Source organism: Pongo pygmaeus, chromosome 12 (genome assembly GCF_028885625.2).
Source record: "Pongo pygmaeus isolate AG05252 chromosome 12, NHGRI_mPonPyg2-v2.0_pri, whole genome shotgun sequence".
Lineage (NCBI taxonomy): Eukaryota > Metazoa > Chordata > Mammalia > Primates > Hominidae > Pongo > Pongo pygmaeus.
The window spans coordinates 33,168,875-33,196,536 of record NC_072385.2 but is presented as its reverse complement, the minus strand read 5'-3'; the positions used below and the strand labels follow the sequence as shown (position 1 = coordinate 33,196,536).

The following is a 27,662-nucleotide window of genomic DNA, read 5'->3' as shown; positions in this document are numbered from 1 at the left end:
GAGGGAAGGAATCCACCTACCTACCTACCCACCATTTTTGCATGAGACACACAGGGATGAAAACCCAGCCTAGAATCAAAGAAGAGAAAGGATGGAATAAGGGTACTGGGTGTAGGTCAGAGAATAGGATTGCAAGGGGAACCGTCACTGGGGTCTGGAGATGGCAGGAATCATACAAGAGAGGGTAGAATCCTAAATAAGGAGTTAGATAAAGAGTTCACACCCAGATGGCTGTCAAAAGAGTTGAGGGCTGGGGATGACCCTGAGGAGAGGGAATTACAGGAATAGGACTAGAGACTAAGAAATGTTACTGCCAGAAGGCCTACTAGGTAAAGAAACCTCTCTTATTCAGAACTAGTTAATCAAAGTCCGTTGTAATTTATTTAAATGACTTATAGTAAGATTCAAAACGTACCTTTAGAAAATACCAGGAACAATAAAAAGTCACAGATGTGTGTATGCCACTATGTTATTTTTCAGATTTAATTTTCCACATAAAATAAAACAAGAAAGAGAAAAGGATGAACTTACTCAATACATTAATAAGCCATAGCATACGGTTCCCCCTGTTCAACCTTCAAGCAAGGATGCCTATGTTATGTGTGAAACTCCTGGACTGGCTAACATCCTCTCCATAGCAGCTTCCAGGAAAGACAGCAGGCAGTGCTGAGATGCTGATGTCCAGACACAGGGAGTCAGCCAGATCCTAGGGTGACCCAAGGCCTAGGCTGGTCATCCTCACTTCCGGAGGCCTTGTCCATTCACTGCAGCACACCACGGCTTTATGTGACAATCACATCCAAAAGCTTGCGATTGTGAAGATCTTCCCGAATACAGCCCCCATCGCTGTTTGGTGATCATGACGTATTTGGAAACACTGGCGTATCACAACATGACTACAGCAGCACGTGCAACACACACAAAAAGTTACTTGTTGTTTAAAGACAAAATGAAAATGCATATTTGAGGCATAAAGTAATTTCCTACTAGTCCCAGAATGAGAAACTGTAATGTGAAACAAATTACAAAAGTAGAAATTAAGTACAAGAATTAACAATGAGCATACTGGCCCCCAACAGAAGCCCCACTTCCAGGAAATACTGACTTCATCCAACAGCACCTTCCTGTCCCTCTACAAGGAATTTCATACCCAGTGCACACACAGGAAAAGTGACAGCTGGGGAGAGAGGGACTGTCACAGGAACCCAGGTTTCTTCCTCAAGGCCTAGGGCCCAGTGCAGGGGAAGCAGGCATTTTTCCTACTGTGTAGTCACAATGCACTTATTAAACAGCTTCTTTTTCTTGAGGAATTTCCCACAATGTTGAGGAATTCCATTCTTATTCCTGAGGAATTCCCCCACATTGTGAGCCCTGCCTTCTAGGATAGAAGCTAGGCACAGGCAAGGTGGCACACAGCAGACGCACCCCAGATAGTATCAGAACCTCCTGGAGGTCCACTTCTGGGGACAGCGGCAGCAGAGGTGCCTAGAGCTGGGGGAAGCTCATCCTGGCACCTGGCATTCCATGTCTGTCAAAACATAGGCTGCGCTGTCCTCACCATGAGACCTGCACGGAGCAGCCCCACCACATGGCTCCTGCTGTGTCTAGCTACATTAATCTCCATTCCTCTGTCTCTAGCCTCTCCCCACCTCCCTTCCATATTGGGAGGGGCCCTGAGCATGTACACAGGTAGATGTCAAAGTCTACCTGTGTCTATCCCCCTCTGTACAGCCCTGGCCAGTCTATGAACCAGGCAGTTGAGTCCATGGGAACGACCACACAGGCCCTGGAATTAGGGCCCAGGGTGTTTGGGGAGGGAATTCAGGGGTCCCAGGTACATGAGGGACACGGTTAAGAACAGGGGTGCTGGTGGGTTAGGATTAGGCCAGTGGGCACATCCTCTTGACCTTCCACACTTCTTGCCATGCTGAGGGATGTGTCTGGCCAAGCTGCAGAGCAGAGCCCTCCAAGGCACAGGGCCAAATCTCTACAGAGGCCCAAGAGGAGAGAACAGACAGCAGTAGATGACTCCTCCTTCTTCCAGGGACCTGACATAGCCAAGCCCCAAATCTGAGATTTGCAAGAAAATCCTCACTGCACTTTCTATATTTCCACCTGATAGCAACACACTCTTCTACCTTCCCATGGAGTGATGAGCAAATGCATTTACAGCATCATTTAATACAGCCCCTCATCCCAAATATTAACCAATATGTGCATATGTGTAGATCTGATGTAATGAAGAACTACTGAGAAAATTAGGCTCCAACTTATTTGCCATAACTGAGAAGTGACCATGAATGAGTCCTGAAAAAGCAAGGGCTAAAGCAGGTTCTTTAGTTCATGAAATGTCACAGCCCATGTGTTCTACTGAAAATGAGTGGAAACATGTACGGGGAATGTGTTACAGTACTGGAACCAAGCCCATAATTATGATGTCCTCCTGTTACCCCTTTGTTTGTTTGTTTGTTTTGAGATAGGGTCTTGCTCTGTGACCCAGGCTGGAGTGCAGTGGTGTGACTACAGCTCACTGCAGCCTTGACCTCCTGTGTTATTCCTTTGTTATAAGAATTCATACAGCTATTAAAAAGTCCCCATCATTGTTAAAAACAAAAATGTCCGTTTGAAAAAGAAGGTAAAAGGGACTTACAAAGCCATAGAACCACACACTTATGGAAAAGACTTTAGACCTCCATACTTATACAAGCCCTGGCTTAGAATCCACAAATTCCCAGGGAGAAGCTACAGACAGCCAGAGAGCCTGAAGTCCTTCTCCCTAGGTTACTAATTTCACCCATAGATTTTCTCAGGGGAGTTATTATTTTTCTATTAGAGCAAACATGGCTATATTATGAAGCAGAAAGAAAAATCTCCACGATCTAAGATAAAACATGAGGCTTCAAAGAAGCATCACTTACAGTGGGCTGCTTTGGAGTGCTAGGTTGAGCCTTTGTTTTTTATTTCCCAGAAGGAATCCCTGGGAGGTAAAATCCAAGAGGCATCGTCCTAAGTAAATGTCCATAATAATCTCTATGCAATTCTGATGAGAAATGGAAGCATCAGAGCCCCACACACTCATACCTGTGGGGCAAATTAGAGGGAGTGACCTACCCCTAATGATCACAGAGCCCACCCAGGAACTTCCCTACCCAAGCTAGAGCAGGAAAGTGTGGAAATAACCACAGAGCGTGCTGGGGACCACTGTAGGGTGTTCCAAACGTGACACAATGGTTTCCATCTCGTGGAGATTACTCACCCACGCTCTATCACATGCACACAACCCAAAAACCCAACTGTGTGTTCTATGTGGTCACCTCTGATTTTCCCCCAGAGAAACAGCTCTACCAAACTATGAGTAAACACTCCCACAGCAGGGAAACAGAAGCTCACTCACCATCTCAGAAAGCCCAGGAAACACCAAGCCTGGCAACGCTCCTATCAGTAGAGGAATCCTAAAGTCTCGCTCATAGTTATCAATGGCTTATTTACCCATATAAATGGGAGAAGGAAAGTTTTATTTTTATCATTGAGGATGCACAAGGATATGAAGGTAAAGTAAAAATTTCCCTAGAGGTTTCAGGTGTCGCTATGAAATCTCAATTATTCAGCTAATATAAGGCGAAAAGCCACAAGATTGGTGGTTTCAACTAAGGCATGTGGATTTTAAGGCCAAAAGGGGCAATGAGACACAGAAAGACAGGATCACTGTCACCAGATGCCACAGATGGGGATGGACCTACCCCAAGCCTCCTGACCACTAGGTTCTAGGTTGAAGTCTGACTTTTCCATCTCACCCCTACAAACCTCCTAGGGCTCCTGGACAACAGAACCAGAACCCAGAGACAGGGATGGGCCTCATCTCCTGTCCCTTGTCCCCTTTCTAAATGCCCTGCCTTGCGCTTCCCAGCCTTCCCTATACCTCCAACACACCTCCTCTCCAGCCACCAGGGGCTACGATGCCAAGGCCACTATTGCACTGGACTTGTCAAAAAGTTGACTGAGAACCAGAGACCTTTCTCCCTGGAGCACTGCCTCCCAGTCAGGCAAGAACAGCTATTTCTCAGATTGGGATCCACAGACTGTTTCAAAGGACTAAGCCTTCTCTACAAGAATCGTTACATTGTTTTCACTTCTATAATTTTTTTATTGGGGTAAATATTTTTCACCATATTGCACATGGTGAAACACACAAAACTTAAGTGGACAGTTCCATAAATTGCAACAACTGTGTGCACCAGGAATACTTCATCAGGATGTAGACCATTTCTGCCATCCCTCAAAGTTCCCTTGTGGCCCTTTGCCCCCACACACAAAGCACCAACCTTTCTGATTTCTAACTCTACCTCTACAATCCTATAGCAAGTACTGGAAGTGCATTCCTGATGGCTGGCTTAGACATGTCCAGTGCCCTGCTATCTCAGCACCCACGCCTGCAATGGCACTTTAATCACTTACTAACCAGCAATGCAGGGAAAGCAGTGGTTCTCAGTGGAGTGGGTATGGCCCTTGAGGGAGCATTTCAGAACCTGTGGGGAAGGGGACCCTGGGTGACCAGGATGCATTTAGCATTGGAGGCCATCGATGCTTGACATCTGGAACAACCCAGGCAGTTCTGCTCAGTAAAGACTTGTGCTGCATGACCTCCAGAGGTCTCACAGATGTTCATACTGATGGAAACATATGTACAGTGTTTGAAGGCTAGCCCCCCAACTTCCTTCCACATTCATATAAAATACATATATTGTTGGCACAAGTTTATACACACTAAATTTTTCAGGAGTGCAATCACTGTGAAAATTGAGAGAAGAATGGCCTTTGGCTACCATCGAGACCTTGACCAAGAGTCATTCATCCTTCAGAGGCATTTGGATGGCCACTGAGACTCACCTATTCCCACCCCATGCCAGCTGTCCTGCAGACTATAGAAAGCAACGGCTCATCTCACTAGGTTGTAGTTCAGCTTAGCTCAAGCGTCTGCACACTGAAATGCATAATTTTAATACCAATTGCTTTTATTTCTCCTTAACATCTAAGTATTACATTGATTTTTTAAAGTTATGTTGTAGCTAAGTTTTATTATATCATTTCAAAATTATAAAAGGGCTATTTTAAAATATTTGCATTAAGGGAGGTGTTGGGTTTTAATGAGGTGAGACCCACTGATGGAAAGTGACACCATCTAACTTTTCATTTAACTCTTGGTCATTAGTCATTGGCTGTATTTTCAGGGATCTACGAGTTCTCATGTTTGGGATGCCAAATGTGCAGATATCAGCATGGCTAGACTCTTCCTGTTCGCAGCTCGCTGAACCATGATTACCGAACTGCACTTACAGGAAGGGTCATTTCAAGAGACCACCGAAAACTCACTTTCTCACCTCTTTTTCAGGGATCTTTAAAAGAAAGTCCCCACTTTTCTGTGTGCCAAGAATGCTTTTTCTCCTGAGCACTTTGCTTTCATCCTGAAGACACTGCTGGCTGTGCCCTGCAGGGTGTCCTCTTTCCCACTGCCTACACGAAAGAGTATTTATGTATTTATGTTGTCAACCTTGGCTACCTGGGGGGCTTGGAAAATACCCATGCCCAGCACGCCTCCAGAATGCTAGTTTGTTTGCTCTTCATCCACTCCTGGCATTTCCCTGAGTGCTTCAGGCAGTGCCAAGGTGAAGGCAGAGCTAAGACCCAGGCTTCCCTCGACATTCACGGCCCCACTTGAGTAACTTTAGCAGCATCTAGGTCATCAGGGTTTACACTGCACACGTCAAGCCTCATTTCAGACTCCACTTCATCTCCACTCTTATTTTCCTTTTACCCTACTTTTAATTTCTGGGACCCCTGTCCGCTCGTGGGCATGAGTCCTCTTGGGAAGTGATAGGTGTCTCCATCATGCCGCCACGTGTGAGCTCCTGGATGTGCATGAAGAGGAGACAGCACAGAATCCAATAGGCAGGCAACTGGGACCTCAAAGAGCTCCAGCCCCTTTCAGTACCTGGTGAGATAACTCGGGGCCAGGGCTTCCCACATGCTCCCTGCACTAGGCATGGCCAGGAGGCTCCAGCAGCATTTCCTGGACCCACAGCAGACAACCAGAGGAGAAAAAGGCTGCTGACAGTGCAGATCCTTGTCTTGTGCCACCAGCCCACCTCACAACCTCAAGGAGAAGAATATGCAAACCAAGCACCCACTCACGGCAACAGATGGGTAGCATCTTGGAGCTGTGCCATGGCAGGTGAGCCACAGGTGTCCCTGACAACTTCTTTTAAAATGACAAGAACCTAGTATATCCATTATGTAGCATAAGAATATAAGGATCTCTGTACTTCTCCACCCACTGTGCTGTGGTAGTTTCACCGCAATTGTCCAGCTTTGCCTCTCTTATTACTGAGATGTCTTCTCCATAATGTCCCAGCTTGCAGGTGGACAGTCAACTCGTACTGATGCATCCCAGCCACAGGGTTTCCATCTGCCCTGGTCCCTGTGCATGGCCAAGCCACAGAGTGTAGCTCCACCTCCTAGAGCTCCACATCCTAGGAACTGAGGCAAGGGACACAACAAACTTGGAGAATAGCAGTCCTGCGATTCTCTAGGGAACCACAGAGCTGCATCTGTGCCCATCATCTCCTCGTCCTCTCCACTGGAGCTGCTCAGTGGTGTCCTCTAGGTAGCCAGTGCATCCACACCCTTGTACAAAGGGGCGAATTTCAAAGACCCCCCTTTTGAAGAGAGACTGCTGACATCCTATGTCTTACCAAGAAGACTCACGTCCATGAGGGGACAGAGGTTTTCACTTGTTGTATTCACTGCTGTCTCCCCACCACTCACCACAGTGCCTGGCACATAGTAGATAGTCAATAAATCTTTAATAAATTAGTGAATCTACTATTAAGCAGTGTTTCACCAATGGTGAGAGGTTGACTCAAAAGATGTCACAGGTTTCAGAACCATAAAAAAAAACTTGATGTCACATTATGACATACAAGCAGGGCCTATTAGAAATGGGGGGGCTGCTCTGGGCCTGCCAAGGTCATGTGAGAACTCAGATCAAATATCCCTTCCTGAACAGCATGGAGGCTACATGAGGGTGGACGGGTGCAGGAGACGCTTCACACACAGCAGCTTGGCAGCTAGCCAGAGACTGAAAATAAATCAGAGTTCCACACCCCTGCCCCAGCAAACCCCATTCTCAAAGGCTCTACCTTTCTGTCTAGCATAAAAGTTAACGTCGGATATGAACACAGAATATTAAATGAAATATCAAATGAGATATCACACAATAAATTAGAAGGGATTGAGAAAGAAAACAATGCCAATAGCCGCTTGGTAAACTGGGTGGCAAAAAGGACAGTGAACGTCCCCATGCCACCTCTGGCTTTCCTCAGCTCATCAATAGTCACGGAGTTCTGTTTCATACATTCAATGTCCAGAAGCCTGGCACCAAACCGCAGCGACTGAGACATCCAACACATTCCCGTGACGAATGGACCCTTGCTCCATGACATCAGGAGCCCAAGTTCATGGTGTCCCTTGCCTCAGTTCCTAGAATGTAAAGCTAAATCACAGGAATGTGGCCATCTGAGAAGCAACCCTGCCCCAAAGATAACGCAGTGGAGAGACAGTCCAGCAGGAGCCAGCATCTGCGTGCCTTCCCAGCGGCCTTCCTTCCTCCCAGCAGCGCAGAGGAGAAAGCGCTGGCAGGCAGGGACCGGTGGGAGGGAAGACAGAGGGGGCTGGATGCAGAGGTCTTACCCTCCTTCAGGACATCACCCTCCAACAAGTTAGTCACCTAAACTTCTGCTTCCCCTGCTGTAAAACAGGGGTGATGACAGCACCCTCCTCACAAGACTGTACGGAGGATAAAAGACCAGTCGCTGTAAAGGGCCTTACAAACTGTAAAATACTGGGCACGCCTGTTGTAAATAATGAGTGTCTTCTCAGCGCCTACTTGCTTGTAGCTACATTCCCTAGCACCATCCTTTATCTGGAGGGGCAACAAGTTACCCTCCCCAGTGTGGTTAAGGCCTCAGCCCTTACCTTGTTAAGGAGACTGACGGTCCTGAGCCTAATCTCTAAGAAGGACTCTCCTGAACTTGTAGAACGTAGCCCGATAGAAAACCTGAAAGCCATTCACACGGGAAGTCACACACCTACCTAGAACCTCCCTCCAGAACAATCGGCAAGTTCCTTCAAACGACCTGAACAACTTTAACTCCTGCTCCACACAAGAAACACACACACGCAGACCTCACCGCCATCCCCTTCTTACACAACACACTCTGACAACCAAGTGCAACTTAGGGAGGACGCTCACGGCGTCCTGCAGAGCCGAGGACTCGAAGGTGTCAAGGCTGTGGTCGTCTCACCCCTGCCTAGTCCCCGGATGCTCCAGCTTCCCCGTACCTGGACGGACGGCCGTGGAGGGTGATGAGATCCCAGCCCCGGGCGGAACCCGGCTCAGCTCGGAGGGGCGAGAGCCCTAGGAGCCTAGCGAGGAGTGCTTCGGTGCGCGGGCGCGCGATTGTCACATTCCTGCCGCTCCCTGGGGCGCGCGGGGCAGGCCGGCGCCCCCACTGCCCGGCCCGGCCGCGCTCCGGCTCTTCCCGGCCGGCGCCGCGCGCTCCGAGTCGGCTCCGGCCGCCGGGCACAAGCGGCGCCCGCCCTCGCGGCCGGGAACTGCCGGGCGCGGCTCTGGCTCCAGCCCCGCCGCTGCGGGGGCGGGGAGCGGGCGGAGACGGCTCGGCTGGGCCAGTCCGCGGGCTGCGAGCGAGCTGGCCGGGTGTCCCAACTCTCCACCCGGAGGAGCAGGCGCAGCTGGACAGACCCCCTCCGGACGCCGCCCTGCCGCGGGCAGCCCGCAGGGGTCCCGCCGGTTCCAAAGCAATGGAGAGCTGCCGCGCGCTCCCGAGGTCGCGGCCTGGCTCCTCCAGGGCTGCGGCGGCTCCACTAGAGTTAGTTGAGACAACTCACCTAGCCACCACGACCTGGCTCTACTACCCCCTTGGAGCCTGGCTGCGACCCGCGAATTGAGGTGGCGACTGCAGGGCATCAGATCCCGAAGCAAACGCTCGCCAGAGCGACCTCTGGAGCTTGGTGCCTGGCCCCGGGCTCTCTCCGACTGGCTTTGTGCACTAATTTCTTTGTACCTCCGTTTCCTCTTCTGTGAAAAGGGATCATAACAGCACTCATCTCATGGAGTGGCTGAGAAAAGTTTAGAAAAAAAATGAGCTAATACATATAAAATAGTGCCAGGCCCAGAGCTGATACTACTCACGCGTTATCTGCTGGTTTCATTGTTGCTGTTACGCGCCCGGATGAAAAAAGCAATTTAAGTGTCATACTATAAAATCTTGATACTACACTTGGGGGCAGACAGGGTTTTTAAAATTTTAAACTTAAAACCCACTTAAGCCCACCAGCTCACTTTGCCAAGGAGAATTCACACCCAGGGGAATGGAAGGATGGCCAAGGTCATGCAGCGAACGCCTGGCAGGATCACACCTTGGGCTCCTTGCAGGGAGAGGAGGGGAGGGCGCAGTGGTCGAGTCTGCAGCGCCCTCGGGCTTTCCGCCTCCACTTCGCTAGTCTTCAGCAAGTGACTGGGCCCTCCAGCTTGTTTGGAGGTCTTCATGGGCCATCCTCCAAGAAGAGTTTTAATAAATGATGATAGCTTCCTTCCTTCTAGTACACACCGCCCCTTCCTGCATCCCTTTCAGACTGGGCAGGCTCTTGTTCTCCTAACCCACCCCTGGATATGCCTCTTTAGAAACTCAAGAATTGAGGTAACCTGAGCCTCAGCTGCCCCCGGACAAATCCAGGCTGGAGGAAAAGATGAAGGAATGAGCAGCAGAAGCTCCTCTGCCCTAAAAGCTGTCTTGCAACCTGGCATGATGACAATTTCTCATTCTTAAACAATCTGTTTCCAGAAGCTTTTATGGTTCTTTTTTCTCGAGAAAGCAGGCTTACATCAGAGGCCAGTGACGTAGCATTATGAGAATTCCTTAACAATCCCAGCTGTCAATATTCCTTTATACAGCAGAGGGTCTCACAGCCTTGACTCCACTCAGAATCACGGGAGGACATGACACTCCTGTGTTCAGATCAGTCACGTCAGAGTCTGTGGGGCTGAGGCCCAAAAGGCAGTGTTTTTAAAGCTCCCAGGTAATTCCAGTGTGCAGCTAGGGTTGCAAGCAGTTGTTCCTCTAAGCTCCCACAGTGATGCCATTACTGTGAATCCTCCAACTGAAGGCTACTTCAACCACGTGTCCAAATGGCAGTTCTGAAAGCTACAGTAGGTGGGCCTGGCTCCATGCTGTGGAACCAGCCCAGAAGCACTATGATGATGAACATAAATTCGTCTTTCCATTTTCATAATAAAGGTTTTTAAGCAGTTTACAAATAGAAAGTGAAATTGATTTGTGCAACCCTGTAGAAATAAAATCCATAATTTTTGTCTTTTTTAAGTGTTGTCTGCTTTCAGCCACTCCTACCCAGTGTCCTGCTAGACATACAGACCTCTAGACCCAGGTGGGACTCTCAAACACCTGCCCAACACAGAAATGGAACTGAAAGACCTCCTCTTTCTCACCTTATAACCACTGTTCTATCTGGGACCTTGAAGTCACCTTCTCCCTCACTCAGCCATCCTGACCACTTTCACTGACTCTCTCCTTCCCTTTATTTCCTTTCCTTGGATAACTGGTGTGCCTGCCTGTCTCACTCCATCCCCTGGGTAGGAGGCTCCCGTAAGGTAGAGACTGTCATCCCTGTATCCCTATCTGCTCTGGTCTCAGCATCACAAAAATGATCTGAGCACATCAACATGCTTTAGTGTAAAGCCTACCGCTTACACTGACATTGTATACTAGTGATGCAGTCCAGTGGTCCACATCTTGGACAAAAACTTACAAGAAACAGAAATAGCATTCTTAGCCTCTGGACACCTTCCGGGGTGTCTCCCTCCCACCTCTGAAATGCTTATCATTCAGGAGACTTAACTAAGACCCTGTCCCCTGAGGGTTTCCAGTTTCACCTCCACCTGTCTAGCTGATCGGATCCCAGGGCCCTCTTTGGGAAGAGTTTCTGATAATGCACGTGAAACAAAATCATATTGACCGACACAACATAATCTAACACCTGAAAAATAAAACATCTCCTATGGCCCATGGGGCAGGACATTTTGAAAGACTGTCCATTATAAACATTAAGGCTAGGCTTGAAAGAAGAAGTATTTTATGCTTTTTTTCCTTGAACCTCCAAAGCCAAAGTATTGGACAACTTAGACCATAACGTTTATATCATAAACCACGGAGTACAGAAGAATGTATGGTAATGTAAAGCTATTTGTTTTTGTTCCCACTCCAAGGAAGAGAGTTGACCAGCAGGTGGGAAGGGGAGAAGCAGAGGGAGGAGGCTGCTGTTTACTAGACCCTGAAAAGTCTCTGAGGAGTGACTCAGAGCTTCCACTCTTCAGCACCACCTAAGAAGAGAAATCCTGGTGTGTTAGGCCATTCCTACATTGCTATAAAAAATACCTGAAACTGGGTAATTTATAAGAAAAGAGATTTAATTCTCTCATGGTTCTGCAGGCTATACAGGAAGCATGGCCCTGGCATCTGTTGGGCTTCTGAGGAGGCCTCAGGAAACTAACAATCATGGCAGAAGGTGAAGGAGGTGCAGGTACGTCACATGGCCAGAGCAGGAGGAAGCGAAAGAGAGGTGCGGGAGGTGCCACTCGCTTTTAAATGACCAGATCTCATGTGAACTCAGAGCAAAAGCTCACTTATCACCAAGGGGATGGCCCAAGCCATTCATGAGGGATCTACCCCCATGATCCAAACAACTCCCACCAGCCCCCACGTCCAACATTGGGGATTACATTTTAACATGAGATTTGGGCAGAGACAAATATCCTAACTGCATCATCTGGCCTCCTCCTGAGTGAAGAGGTTGATGGAGAAGACTGGAGGAGAGGAATACCACTTGGCTTCCCAGCCTAGTTCTGGACACCACCAGGGTCATAGCAAAGCCCCGTGTCCAACATGGCCTGACCCAAAGAGCAGTCCTGGCAGCAGATATGCCTGGGCCTCAGGACAGGCTGCCTTGAGCAAAGTCCAGTGCATCCCAGAGTGTTCAAGTAAAGCAGCTGAGAGTCCCCAGACACTCAAAGGGGGCAGTGAAGAAGCTAAGAAGACCAAAGAGCCCTTGGACTTAGTCTGATGGGATAAGCATGGTCCTAGCTGAAGTTTTCAAGAACAGAGGATAACTCATGGACCAGAAGCCCTCCCGGGACACCAGGACAACCATTCTTCAGTTCGGTCCACTTCAGCCCCACCACCCCCAAAGAACTCCATTGATCCTTCAGAAAAAGCAAATGCAGGGTTTGGAAGGAAAGAATTCTGAAGAGATTGTGTTACTACCCCCAGAGAGACTGAGTCTTGAACCAGTGGAGACAAAACAACTCTAAATTAGCGAGATCTTTTTCTACCATCAGGTGGAAATGAGAATTCCTAAGTCAAGTTGACTTCAATTGTAAAGAAATAAAGAAAATTACATTTTTGCACGGAGGGCCTCTGTGATTCTTAGTTTGCTACACATATTTTTATTATTTATGGCACTGCCGGTAAACTCTCACAGAACCACAACACGGATTGGAAACCACTGTCCTAGATGGACTTCCTTCTACAGCCTAGGTTTTTTTTTCGCTCCTCTCATACATTTTCCATCTGCTGACTTTCAAGTAACTATTTTGTTATCTACATTTCACCTTACTTTTTCTCACTACAACTTCTCAGTTTCAATCTACTCAACACTCTCCCTTTCCCTAGGCAATTGGTGGTGGGCTACTATGATCATCTTTCCATTCAAATTCCTCTGATTTAATAAGACCTTTACCAACCAGAAAGCCACATGTGAACAGGAAATAAGAGCTGATGAGAAAGTGTGACATATTTCATAAGACGGTCATAGGCAATAAACCATTTCTTAACCTCCTTAATAAGAGGAAGAAGATAAGACATAAGTGACAGGCAAACCAGCCAACTGTTTGTTCTAATTCCAGCTTGAAACTTGCTCAATGAAGGCAAATGACTGAAAGAGGCTTCTTGCACCTGGTTTTTCATGTTAACAGATACAGTAGAGTAAGTTCCAGAGGCCAATAGACTTGGCGACATCCAAGTACTGTTGCACCTAACAGAACCAGATTGGTGGCCTCTGTCTCTCATGCCACTGGCTTCTGATTGCTTTAACACATAAAATTTGAAGCACCAGGAACTGAGCTGTCTATGGTCGCCCAAAAGGCAGCCCTTCCCATCATCCAAGAAGTGCCTGTTCTAACCTCTGTGCTCCATCATATGCCAGACATGTAAGAAGAATACAACCCTTTTTAAACTTATTCTTAAATGTAGTACTCTTTCCCTTGTAATTCCACACAGTCCTACCAATCTTTGATTTTCTGCAATTTTTTGTAATTGGTCTCTAAGTTTTGTCACTTTTCCTTTTACACAAGCAATTTCCAAAATCTAGATTTTCGTGTTGAAGCCTTTCAACCTTTTAATCTTTCTGAATATAACTGTCAATGTATTTTCTCTAGGTGGCTTCCTTTTAATAAGATCAATGTAGTAAACTAAAGATAACTGCAAATTCTTTGCTCCTCATCTAATTTAGAAGTAAAGTCTAATTTTCCTCCTCTTGAATCTGGACTGGCTTAGTGACTTGTTCAAACAATTTCAACCAATAGAATATGGTGGAATTGACTTTCTGGGATTTCTGAGCTCAATCATAAAAAGCCTTTCAGGTTCTTCCTGGGCTTTTTAGAACACTCAGTCTTGATGCCCAGAGCTGCCAGGTAAGGACCATGACTGTCTCGAGACCACCATAGTGTTAGGAAGCTCGAGCCACATATAGACCATGTACAGGTGCTCCAATCCACAGCCCCAACTGTCAGCCAAACTACATTCCAGCCATGGAGTGCACCATCTTGGATGTTAGGCCAGTCAACTCTAGTTAGTGGCTGTCTGGCTACATCTGCATGACAGGCCCCAAATGAGAACTACCTAGCTGAGCCTCATCAACCCACAAAATCATGAGAGATAATAATACACTGTTGTTTTGAGTCATCAAGTTTCAGGGTAGATTGTAGCAAAATAATAGATCATCAAAACAATGACTATACTCAGGAATGTGTCACAGTTCTCCATGGCTTGTCTTGTACCGTATAACTTCAGTCTAGCATGCAAGGTGTCTCAGAATTAAACAACACCTATCCTCCCTTCTCCAGCATCACCTCTGAGCAATGTCCAATTACAAAGGGCTTCCTTAAGATTATTATTATGACCAGCAAACAAAAACTGAGAGCTATGAGATGGTTAAATAGATTTAGTTTTGAATATACTATTTTGAGTAAAAGAAGTAGCTATAACTATGTACTTTTGAGGAAATGCTAACTAGAATTATTTTGTTTCTAGTGTTGTTATTCAGTGATTTTCTGGGAACTAACACAGCCCATGAGAAGTAAGTCTCCACTAGTAAAGATACTTGGAAGAGTGAAAAGCAGGCCACTACCAGCAAAGGAAAAAGAAAAATCTGGTCAGACGCAGGAGTGCCATATTTGTTTAATCATTTCTCTAATGTCCAACTATTACATTCACATCCAACCATTCCTCTTGTATTTCTTCAGAACAAACAGCTTGGCAACAGCTCAGCAATAGGTGAATGGCTTTCCATCAAGAATTACTGTTATCCAGCCGGGCACGGTGGCTCACACCTGTAATCCCAGCACTTTGGGAGACCGAGGAGGGTAGATCACGAGGTCAGGGGTTCGAGACCAGCCTGGCCAAGATGGGGAAACCCCGTCTCTACTAAAGATACAAAAAATTAGCTTGGCATGGTGGTGCACGCCTGTAATCCCAGCTACTTGGAAGGCTGGGGCAAAAGAATCGCTTGAACCCGGGAGGCAGGGGTTGCAATGAGCCAAGATCATGCCACTGCACGCTAGCCTTGGTGACAGAGTGAGACTCCATCTCAAAAAAAAAAAAAAAAAAAAAAAATACTCTTATCCATGACTGCCCTGAGGGAGAATGGGAGCTAGGGAAGTTCTCTGCCTTGGGCCCAGGGGTTGGGAGAAGAGGCGATAGGACCACTGATTCCTTCTTTGTTTCTTGCACTATCATGGGTAAATTACTGTCTTAAGAGGCTGGATGGCAGTGCTGAGTTGTTCCGACTCTGGGATAGTTAGACCTGCTGAAAAGCTCAGCATACCATCTAGAATATAAGCTTGTTTGTCCTCAGAGGCCAAAGCCACTGACGTTGAGTCCTCCTGAGACAGAGAATAATAGAAGCCTATCATGTGAATTCCCCAGTAATGGCATGAAAGACTTAGGACCCAGAACTGGACAAGATTTTGGGCAGAGGTCCCCTGAGTGTGACTTAGGCATGGAGTCTCAGAAGGTGGCTACTGGATTCCCTTTTATTCCTCTAGATCTGTGCTGTGCAATTCATGTAGCCTCTGGAAACATGTGACTATTTAAATTATTTTAAATTAAATGAAATAAAAAATGTAATCCCTCAGTTGCACTAGCCACATTTCAAGAGCTCAATACCCACACATTGCTAGAGGCTATCATATTAGAACAGATATAGGACATTCCTTCACCGCAAAATGTTCATTGGACATAGCTGCTTAAGGTTTAGATAATTCAGGGACTCTAGAACAAAAGTCCTTCTCTGGAAAGCCAGTCTTCATCCAAAATGGACAATCTGGTCGTTTTAAATCCATACTCAAGCAAGAATCTTCACACTCTTCCTCTTTCCTATTGATCAACCAGGTGATCATTCATTCTGTATTTCATTGCTTGATCAAATCCTACCTGTTCTCACATGTCCTCTGTATATTAGGTTCTCAGTTTGAATAATATTATAATTGTTATATTCATTAACATAATACTTTGTAAATACATGGGTTCGTGCCTATATTCTAATTTTTCTAGTAAAAATAAATGTAAGAGCTTCAGAGATAGGAATGCATGTACTTTGTAGGGGTGAGGAGTGTCTTCATCCCCTGTCCCAAAACATTCATAGGCAACTCGATCAATGCTTAGAATGTTAGAAGCAGTCAGCTCCAAAGAAGAGTGTAAAGCATTTTTTATTGTAGGTACTGCCCACAAAGTTCTGCTGCCCCCACAGTGATATCCAGCAGAGGAAACACTGTGGTTCCCAGGCATAGGGTCATAAAATCAGCAACAGAGTGTTTATTACCTCTTGATTTAAAAAAACAGATTTTAGATAGCATTACATTAGCCAAAAAAATTGTAAAATCTTACCATGTTCTACATTTTTGTCATTCCTTTGTGTTTATTCTCCAAGAAAAAAAAATGAGTTATGGTCCTCTGCCCTGTTCCTTTGACATATTAGCTGTCCGCTTGTAAATAACCTAGCAATATCCCAGCTAAATCTGGGCATGAAAATAATGACACAGAGAAATAGTCTCTAAGTTAGAAGATTCCCGTGAAAAACAGGTGTAGGTATGCACCCAGAACCCAGGTTTTCCTAAGAGCATGAAGAATGAGTCCCAGCATGTAAAAGTTTAAATGAAGAGGAAAGTCACAAGTTTACTAGGATGAGAGTTTCTTCCTTCTGCAGTCTCAAGAGAAGGAGAGACCCTCAGGAAGAACATGGTGATTGAGAAAGTATTGATTGCTTTTTCTGTTTTTTCTGCTATCTTCTTGAAAGTAGTGATGCAGGCCGGGCGTGGTGGCTCATGTCTGTAATCCTAGCACTTTTGGAGGCTGAGGTGGGCAGATCACCTAAGGTCGGGAGTTCGAGACCAGCCTGACCAACATGGAGAAAACCTGTCTCTACTAAAAATACAAAATTAGCTGGGCGTGGTGGCACATGCCTGTAATCCCAGCTACTCAGGAGGCGGAGGCAGAAGAATCCCTTGAACCCGGGAGGCGGAGGTTGCAGTGAGCCGAAATCTGTGCCATTGCACTCCAGCCTGGGCAACAAGAGTGAAGAGTGAAATTCTGTCTCAAAAAAAAAAAAAAGAAAGAAAGAAAGTAGTGATGCAGGTATCTGAAGGACCCAGAAAAGCTGGTAATTTGGAAAGACCCTGAACAGACTGCAGAGACAGCAGCCTAAGCCAGGAAGGGTAGAGTGCAGAGAAGACCGACAAGAGCAGTGCCAGGCACATCGTGGGCTCAGGGGCAGAATAGTCTCTGCCATCACCACCGCTTCACATACAGATCTTGCATATCTTTGGCCAGATTTATATTCCTGTTTTTCATATTACTGGATGCTATTGTGAAGCCTATTGTTTTAAATTTCAATTCCTGAATGCTCATTGCTAGTATACAAGTATACGACTGATTTTTGTATATTGATCTTATAACCTACAAAACTCAGTTATTAGTTCTAGTAGATTTTTAATAGATTCCATAGTGTTTCCTACATAGAACACTATGTTGTCTACAAATAGAATTTCTTCTCTTTTACATCTGGATACCTTTTATTTCATATCTTGACTTTTTTTTTTTTTTTTTTTTTTTTGCACCAGCTAGATCCCTTAATACAATGTTAAATAGAAGTGGGGACAGTGGACGTTCTTATAAGCTTTCATTAAGTATGACGTTAGCTGTAGACCTTTCGTACACATCCCTTATTGGATTGAAGAAGTTTCCTTCTCAGTTTGCTAAGAGTTTTCACCAGGAATAGGTGTTGGATTTTGCCAAGTGCTTTTTCTGCATCTGTTGAGACAATTATATGATTGTTTTTCTTTTTTTAGTTTCACTAATATAGTGAATTACATTTATGGATTTTTCCAATGCTAAGCCAACCTTACATTCTTGGGATAATACCTACTTGGTCATGATGCATTAGTTTTTTTATATACTGTTGGATTTGATTTACTACTTTGTTTAGAATTTTATATCTATGCTCATGAGGAATACTGGTCTGTACTTTCCATGTAATGTCCTGTTTGGTTTTGATATCTGGGTAATATTAGCCTCACAGAGTTGGGGAGAACTCATGAGTTGAGAAGCATTTACTCCTATTCAATTTTCTGGAAGAGTTTGCGTAGAATTACTATTATATTTTCTTTAAATGTTTGGTAGAATTCACAAAACGTGTTATCTGGGCCTGGAATTTGCCTTGTGGGAAGATTTTTTTTTTTTTTTTGAGACAGAGTCTTGCTCTGTTGCCCAGGCTGGAGTGCAGTGGCGCGATCTGGGCTCACTGCAAGCTCTGCCTCCTGGGTTCACGCCATTCTCTTGCCTTAGCCTCCCTAGTAGCTGGGACTACAGGTGCCCGCCACCATGCCCAGCTAATTTTTTGTATTTTTAGCAGAGATGGGGTTTCACCGTGTTAGCTAGGATGGTCTTGATCTCCTGACCTCATGATCCTCCTGCCTCAGCCTCCCAAAGTGCTGGGATTACAGGCGTGAGCCACTGCGCCTTGTGGGAAGATTTTTAACTACAAATTCAATTTCTTTAGTAGATAGAGGGCTAGTCGAGTCATCGATTTCTTTTTGAAAGAAGCTGGTAGCTTGGGTCCTTCAAAGAATTTATCTATTTCATCTAAATGTATATGTTTTATGCCTAATTTTGTTCCTAGTATTCCCTTATTATTCTTTTACTACTTGTGGTGTAGTATAGTGATATCACCTAGTTCCTACCATTGATTGTTCTGTCTTCTCTTTTTAATCCGCAATCAATCCAGCTAAAGGTTTATCAATTTTATTGATCTTCTCAAAGGTGTCATCAAATGACATCAAAGCTTTGGTGTCATTGATGTCATTGATTGTATTTCTGTTTTCTATTTAGTTGCTTTCTGCTTTGATCTTTATTATGTCTTATCTTTTGCTTGTTTGGTGTGTAATTTATTCCTTTTTCTAGTTACTTAAGGTGGAGGCTATGGTCACCAATTTGACAATTTTCTTCTTTTTAAAATAGGTATTTAGTGCTAAAAATGTCCCTATAAATGATATTGTATCACCGTACATATAAGAACCCTACAATAAATAGTACAGTTTCATTTTCCCTTGCGTGACTTTTGTGCTATTTTGTCATTCATTTTACTTTTACATATCCTATAAACCTCGCACTACATCATTATTACTTCTGTTTAAATAATTTTCATTTAAAGATATTTAAATAATAATTTGGCATTTCTGGTGCTCTATCCTTTGGATAGATCCAGATCTCCATCTAGTATCCTTTTCCTTCTGTCTGAAGGATTTCCTCTAACATTTTTGTAGTGCAGGTCTGTTGGTGATTAATTCAGCTTTTATATATCTGAAATGGTTTTATTGTGTCTTTGTTTTTGAAAGATATTTTCACTGTGTATAAAATTCTTGGTTGACAGTTTTTTCCTTTAGTATGTTAGAGATCATGCTCCAAACTCTTCTAGCTGGCGCTGTTTCTATGAGAAATCTGCTACCATCTGTGCCACCACTGTTTCTTGGTAGGCGTATTATTTCCCTCAGGCTTCTAAGATTTTTTCTTTATCGCTGATTTTAAGAAATTTAATTATGATGAAATGATGTGTTTGTCCTCAAGTTTCTTAAGGTTCACTGAACTTCTTGGGTATGTGGGTTTGTAATTTTCAGTTCAGCTTGGAAAAGCCCTGGCCATTATTTCTTCAAATATTTTTTCTGTCACTCCCTTTTTCCCTTGAGTGACTCCAATTACATGTGTATTTGGTGACTTGAAATTTTCCCACTGTTTGGTGATGCTCTGTTCTTTACTTGTTTGTTTTTCCTCCTTTGTGTTTTTTTTTATAGTTTCTATTGTTATGTCTTTAGATTCACTGATCTATTCTTCTGCAATATCTAATCTGCTATTAATCTCATCCAGTCATTTTTTTTACCTCAGAAATTGTAGTTGTTATCTCTAGAAGTTAGACGCAGGCATTTTCACATCTTTTGTTTCTCTACTTACCTCTGTGTTTATGGAATACAGTTATAACAACTGTTTCCATGTCCTTGTCTGCTAATTCTAACATCTCTATTAGTTCTTGGTTGGTTTTGACTCATTTTCCTCTGCATTATTATCATCCTTATTTGCATACCTGGTAATTTTTTGATTGAATGCCAAACATTGTGGATTTTAACTTGTTAGATGCTGAATATTTTTGTGTCTTGGGATGCATTTGAATTATTGAGAATAGTTTGATTCTTTTGGATCTTGCTTTTAAGACTCGGCAGACATGACGACAGCACCATTCACTCTAGGACTGATTTTATCCCACTTCTGAAGCTTGACCCTTCTAAGTCCTCTAACAAATCCCTATGAATTATGAGACTTTCCAGTCTGGCTGGTGAGAATAGGAATTATTTCTCCTCTTGTCCACTATTTCATCTAATCTTTTAGGGAGGAGCTTTTTCTGACTTTGGGTAGTCTTCTCACATGCACTGGTATGTCGAATTCTTGAATGGGACCCTCTGAACTGAAGAGCTTTGAAGCTCTTCTTCTCTGTAGCTGTCTCCTGTCCTGTGAACTGTAGCTTCCTTGATTTCCCTTGGCTCTCAGCTCTGTCTCATCAAGTCAGGAAGTTCACTGGACTCTGCCTGGGTCACCCTTCCCTGTGCCATGGCCTGGAAACTCTCACATCAGTAAGCAGGAGAAGTCATAGGGCTTTGTTTTCTGCCTCTCAGGGATCACTGTCCTTCCTTAGCTGATGTCCAGTTCTTAAAAACCCTGGTTTTGCATATTTTGTACAGTAATTTAGTTGTTTCTTATGAGAAAGTAAATCTAGGGCCTATTACTCAATCCTGGCTGGCATCAGAAATCTACTGACATAGTTTCTGAAGTTCATCCGTGAAGATGGCTGAGATTCTTTATACATGCCCACCCCAACCCTGCAAATTCTTTTTTAAACTTTGGTTGAAAAAGTTTTTGATATCTTTATAAAACATAACCAAGAATTAATACATTTTAGTCAAAACCAAGACTTTGGGGGAAGGAAGTAAACTGTGAACAATGTCAGATAAAGGACAGCCTGGCAGCTGTCAGGCCCTAGAGGCAGAGAGAGAAGTTAAGAGGCACCAGCCTGGATGGAAAAACCTCCCAAGGTTGCGCCACCAACAGCGAAAAGGAAAGAACAGCTGTCAAGGAAAGAGGAAAGGTAAGAGTGAGGGAGACAGCTAAAGGTCAAATCTACTATTTCCAGGGTTGCCAAACGTAAGAATTTTGCAAGAAGAATCATTAGCAATTGTGATTGCTTGAACACAGGCACCAGGAGGAAGCTGAGAGGGAATACTGAGAATGTTCAAAAACATTATTACCCAGAAAAAGATATGTTATATTATCAGTTCTCAAAGGTTCCTGAGATCCTTTCAGAGTCCTCAAGGTCAAAACTACTTTCATAATAATTCAAACATGGTATGTGTCTTTTTCATACACATGTACAGTGGACTTTTCCAGAGACTGCATGATGTATAACTTCCCCAACATTGAATGCAGAAGCAGATATGAGAACTTATCTGTATTCTGTTGAGCAATGCATTAAAGAGATTTTCAGAACAATGTAAACAAAGTAAAAAAAGGTAATTCTTTTTGATACTTTCGTTTTTTAAAAATAATTGTTTTTATAAAAGAGATTTATGTTAACAGGCAATGAGTTTATCGGCATTTTTAAATAATTGTTAAAAATTTATTTTTTTAATTTCTCAGTTTTAATGTCTAATGTGGTTAATATCAATAGAATTAACCAGGTAGACAGAAGCTCTTTAAAGTTCTGGAGAGTTTTTAAGAGTATGAAGGGGTCTTTAGACCGAAAGTTCAAGAACATCTGCTCTACATAAGGCTTCTGCAGCCCTCTGAGACCTCTGTGTAGTTCATGAAAGTGTCTACCTAGGAGCAAGAAGAAAGGGCAGACCAAGAGATTAGAAGACAGGGGCACCCTCGTCAACAGCTGCTTCACCCCGACCCCGATTTCTAAGCAATACTTCACAGCACAGCAGCTCCTGTCAGGTTCACCATAAGGACCTAGATCCTAAGTCATCATTGAGATTTGAACTGCTCCTTTAGGGGGTACAAATCCTGCCCTGAATTCCCCAAAATCACCAATTCTCTTTTCAATTTACTGCACCGCAGCTTTCTTAACTGTTCATCTGACCTATGCTTGATAATTGGCCCTTATGTAGGAAGGAAATTTCTAGATTTCAAGCACCTATCGGGTTCCTGACCATGATTTAGACACTTTAATAGGACATCACATTTAATGCTCATAACCATGAATGGTACTACTACTTTTGTTTGGGAAGGAGTTTTTGTTTTGGTTTTTTGTTGTTGTTGTTGTTGTTGTAGGTTTTTGGGGTTTCGTTGTTGATTTCTTTTGTTTGTTTGTTGTTGAGACAAGGTCTCACTCTGTCATCCAGGCTGGAGTGCAGTAGCACCATCTTGGCTCACTGCAGCCACAATCTCCTGGGCTCAAGTATTTCTCTCACCTCAGCCTCCCAAGTAGCTGGGACTACAGGCCTGGACCACCACACCCAGCTTATTTATTGTTTACTTTTTTATTTTTTAGAGACAGGGTCTTGCTATGTGGCCCAAGCTGGGCACAAACTCCCAGCCTCAAGTGATCTTCCTGTATCAGCCTCCCAAAACTATGAGATTACAGGGGTGAGCCACCACACTGGCTACTACTCTTGTTTTGTAGACAGCAACAGACATCCTAGAGAAGTTAAGGAACTTGCCCAAGATTACCCAATGAGTAAAATAACTGAACCGGGATCCAGCACACTCTCCAAAACTGATGGTTTTCCGCCTTCACATTGCTGCCTTTTACTGTTCTACCACTGACCACTGCCATTGTTTGTAAAGTTAAAAATCACCCTAAAACGTGTAGGAGTTTGAGATTTGCTCTCTAGAACTAGAGGAAGTGCAGACTGATGGTTATTAGCATAGGCAATGGAGCCCAACTGCCACAAATGTATCCCAGCTCTACAATATACTATCTGTGTGGCACTAAGCAAGTCACTTAACTTCTCTTATGCCTCAATTCCCTTGGTGGCAAAATAATGTTATCAATAGTCTCCAGCTTATTGGGTTGTTGAGAGAATAAGTTAATACATAAAAAAGTATTTAAACATAGTCAGTGATAGAGATGATCACTACCTGCCAAACATTCATTATATTTGGGTATTTATATACTCAGCCTCTTTGAACTTATAAAATGAGCATAATATACCTATATACCTATTCAGTAATACCATAGAGGTATTGAGAAAATTCGTGTACCTGACAGCATTTCTACTATGCAAATAAGCAAATGTTACTGGAGCTTCATTAGGCATAAACTCATAGTGTGATGTCATTTTGGGATAGGGAGTTTTCGGGTAAAGAGTAAGCTAGTATTTCTGGCCAACAGAGTATATACGAGTCACCACAGCTGATAAATTCCTCATTCCAAAAGCACCAACCAAAACCACATTTAAAAAGGAGGGTATTTCGATACGAATACTCAAGTCTAAAGTAACCAAGTGTAAAATGCATAAATAACTTGATCTCTGTGTGATAGGACAGCAAACTCAGTCAATATGTGAAGAACTGTCGAGAATTGAAATCTAAACACTCAAAGATAATAAAGAACTTAAAGGAAACAAAAGGTTGGCTTGCAATGAGAAGTTTCACAAGGTTCTTTACGTAAACTCAGAAATTTAATTATTGCCATGTCAAAGTGGTTTTGTTTCTCTTCAATTTTCATTGTTAAAAAGTTCTATCCAAACTTGAATCATTTCCTGTCCTGATAATTGCAGTATGGCTTTCTCATTCCTCCCACACTACTAACATCCAAATCACTATTGCCAAAGAGATTTTCCTCTCTTGTTGCCAAATAGGTATCCCAGATCATTGGATGTTGCATGGATACACACACACACACTCACACACACACACACACACATCTCTGTCTTACCTGAAGTCCCTACTGGGGCTTCCTAGCATGTGTCACCATCTGACTTACTATATATATTACTTCTTGTTCTTGATAATTAACTGTCTATCCCCTCTAGAATGTAAGCTTCATGAGGGTAGGTTTTGATCTGTTTTATACACTGTTGTATTATCATTGTCTTGAATGAAGCCTAGTAGGTGGTAGATGCATTTTATATATTTATTGGATGAATAAATGTGTCATTTGACTCTGCCCATTAAGGGTTCTCGCACTTGATTTCAGTATTTTTCAATCTCTTCCATTTAATAATATTTTCTCTTCTCTCCCTCAACTCTTTTCCACAACCAGTTATAGTTGTCTCTGCCATCTTTGCCTCCTCTCATCAGGCACTGTCCATGAATGTGCAGGTATTAATTTTAGGACAACCTGTCCTGGATCCTTCTGAAGCTAAGTGGGGAGCTGACTCACCCAATGGAACTTCAAAGGATTGAGACCCAGGGCAAAGTGTTCCCTCTTTTGACAAAGCAAGGGGCCTGAACATGACACTGGGCAAAGCAGAGAAGGGAGAGGCTGAAATCTGGATCACCAGTCAACCATCTCCAGGACGGCCACACCCAAGGGTTCACAAGAGGGGTTTGCACAGGAGCTTAGAACAGCCTTCTAGGCTGACAAGGGGGCCTCTGCATTAAAAGGGCTGGGAAGAGAACTGAACCTACTGACATTCTTCACTGAAACCCAGCTCCTTCAAACCCAGGCTGGACAGCCACTGGCCCAAGATATGTCAGAGGGATCTGGTGAGTCAGAGAGAGGGATGGCTTGAATCAGTGGTTCCCATGCCTAGCTGTGCAGCCTCTTGGACATTCTAGAGCCCTACCTGAGCAGAATCTCTACAGACAGTGCCTGGGAATTAGCTATAACCTAAGGGAGTTTTAAATACAAGCGGGAGTATTTTTGGTTGGGTGTGCATCTACCAGGCAGAAGTTGGGGCTACTAGACATTTTGCAACACCTAGGACAGCACAGCACAACAAATTGTCCTCTATCCTTAAAAAAATAAAACCTTTCAAACATCTCACCAGAACTCAATGGAGATAAAAATCTGAGTCTGAAGCCTAGCTCTGTTTGTCATATAAACACAAAGTATTTTTCACACAGTTTTAATACGTATAAATTTTCCAGAAAAGCAGCTACCATGTCAATTGAGGACAAGTTAAACTTGATTTTCTTCTGAAAGTTTATAAAAGATCTTTCACCACGGGAGGAAAAAAATCACATCCCCAACAGCAATGCGACTCATGTTATTTGGCTCTCCAGTGAGGCACAAGCTGTTTCAGCCTGCATTTGCAGCTGCTGCATTAAAGACTTCTCTGTGTATAGCTCAAGCATCTGACAGCTTCTTTCTGTCTTCTAGCTCAGTCGTGTCTACACATGTATGTATGAAACTGAATATGGACTACCTTTTATATCTTCTTTACATTATAGCTAAGGTAATACATTTAAATTTTTAATATCATGCATAAGTAGGTTATGTTGTCAATGAATTTCACTTAGGGGATATTATGAAATAGTTATTAAGAAAAAGAGCATTATAAGGATGTTGAAGTTCAGAACCACTGATCTAAACCTTCTAATCAGTCCCTCGAAAAAGGTAATGGTTGGAGCTGAAGACACTATTTTCTGTGATTTTTCCTGATTGTCTGCTCATTCACTCTTGACTGTATTCCACTCCTCATCAATGGTTTGTGACCTACTCAGCAATAAGTCTTCTGGGGAGAACCATTTCAAATTCCGTGTCTTATTGCATCCCAGGCATCACAAAAGACTTTTGTTCATGGATGGGCCCCTGGGAAACTGTATATTACAGACCCTCCTCGCATTCCTCAGTCTTCTTTTAGAAGCACAGACAACTAATTAGACCTTGTTTTTATTAATGTGAGTGCTGCTTTGAAATATTACACCTAAGACCACCAGGAGGACTTCACCTAACCATGTCAGTTGACACCCCAGCAGTGAGTGCCACAATGGGGCTGGAAGGGCCTAACAAGGCCCAACATTCTGTGTTTCTTTCTCCCTTTTAGATAACCCACTTCTTCCTTGTATCTTGCCTGAGTGCCACCCTCTCTATCCTGACTGCTACATGTGACTTCATTCTGAACATATCTTCATGACTGTCCTCAACCCATGCCAGAAAATCTCTCCTTCACTTCCTCAGGAAGCTCCCAGTCCATGAAACAATAATAAGTTTATCAAGAGCTATGACCAAGAAGAACAGGAGACATTGTTTATGCCAGTCTAAATCCAAGCTAGAATTACTCTTGATGCTAATATGATGAAGAATTTTCGTTATTGGTTTCTTTTGTTTGTTTGTTTGTTGTTGAGACAAGAATTATTCTTGATGCAAAGATGATGAAGGGAGTTGCAAGAATATGTTCTCTCCTGTGGTTTTCCTAGAAAGACATTCTACAGAGTAAAGGCAGCATGTGCTAAACAATCAACGGACTCTAGATGGTTGTGTGGTAGCCAAGGAAGAGCCACCATGAGAGGCTCCCGGCCATCAGCCTGGCAAGCCGCAAGGGTGAGGATATGGTTTGGTTCTGTGTCCCCACCCAAATCTCATCTTGGATTGTAATCTCCATGTGTCAAGGGAGGAACCTGATGGGAGATGATTGGATTATGGGGGTGGTTTCCCCCATGCTGTTCTCGTGATAGTGGGTGAGTCTCAGGAGATCTGATTTTTTTTTTTTTTTTTTGAGACAGAGTCTTGCTCTGTCACCCAGACTAGAGTGCAATGGCACAATCTCGGCTCACTGCAACCCCCGCCTCCCAGGTTCAAGCGATTCTCCCACCTCAGCCTCCCAAGTAGCTGGCATTACAAGTGCCAGCCACCACACCCAGCTAATTTTTGTATTTAATAGAGACAGGGTTTCACCATGTTGGCCAGGCTGGTCCCGAACTCCTGACCTTAAGTGATTCACCTGCCTCGGCCTCTCAAAGTACTGGGATTACAGGCATGAGCCACCACACCCGGCCAGATCTGATGGTTTTAAAAGTGGCAGTTTTTCCTGTGCTCTCACTTCACTTCTCCCGCCTGCCACCATGTTAGATGCACTTGCTTCCCCTTCCACAATGATTATAAGTTTCCTGAGGCTTCCCCAGCCATGTGGAACTGTGAGCCAATTATACCTCTTTTCCTTATAAATTACCCAGTCTCAGGTATTTCTTTTCTTTTTTTTTTCTTTTTTTTTTTTTTTTTGTTTGGGGGGAGATGGAGTCTTGCTCTGTCAGCCAGGCTGGAGTGCAGTGGCGCAATCTCAGCTCACTGCATCCTCCACCTCCTGGGTTCAAGCGATTCTCCTGCCTCAGCCTCCTGAGTAGCTGGGATTACAGGCGCGCCACCATGCCTGGCTAATTTTTCTATTTTTGGTAGAGATGGAGTTTCACCATGTTGCCCAGGCTGGTCCTGAACTCCTGACCTTGGGCAGTCTGCCCACCTCAGCCTCCCAAAATGCTGAGACCACAGGTATGAGCCACTGTGCCTAGCCTCGGGTATTTCTTTATAGCAGTGCAGAAACAGACTAATACAGGTGGCCACCCTGCCAGCTCCCACAATACCCTTGTCTAACCTTTCCCTGCCTCAAGAATAGAGGAGGTAGTGTGTGAGTACTTTACTTAGGTGATCTCACCAGATAAACCCCTTTTTCTTTCCCTCTTCCCCTTTCCAACCCTTTCACCTCTCTCCTTCTCCCTCTTGTTCACCATCTCCTTCCTAATCTCTGC

At 44.1% G+C, this 27,662-nt stretch overlaps 1 protein-coding gene across 11 annotated transcripts in view; it reads right to left on the bottom strand.

Annotated features, from left to right (window-relative positions):
* IL1R1 (interleukin 1 receptor type 1) overlaps positions 1-27,662 on the bottom strand; it is a 75,372-nt gene that overhangs the window by 28,433 nt on the left and 19,277 nt on the right. For 2 of the 11 annotated variants that reach the window (XM_054476027.2, XM_054476026.2), the window contains exon 1: positions 8,398-8,677. The exons of 2 other annotated variants lie outside the window; for them this stretch is intronic. The gene's annotated coding sequence lies outside the window, so the exon portion shown is untranslated. Of the gene's footprint in view, positions 1-8,397; positions 8,678-8,964; positions 9,931-27,662 lie in introns of those variants that run through there. 7 more of the 11 variants (XM_054476030.2, XM_054476029.2, XM_054476035.2 and 4 more) reach the window with 7 other exon arrangements.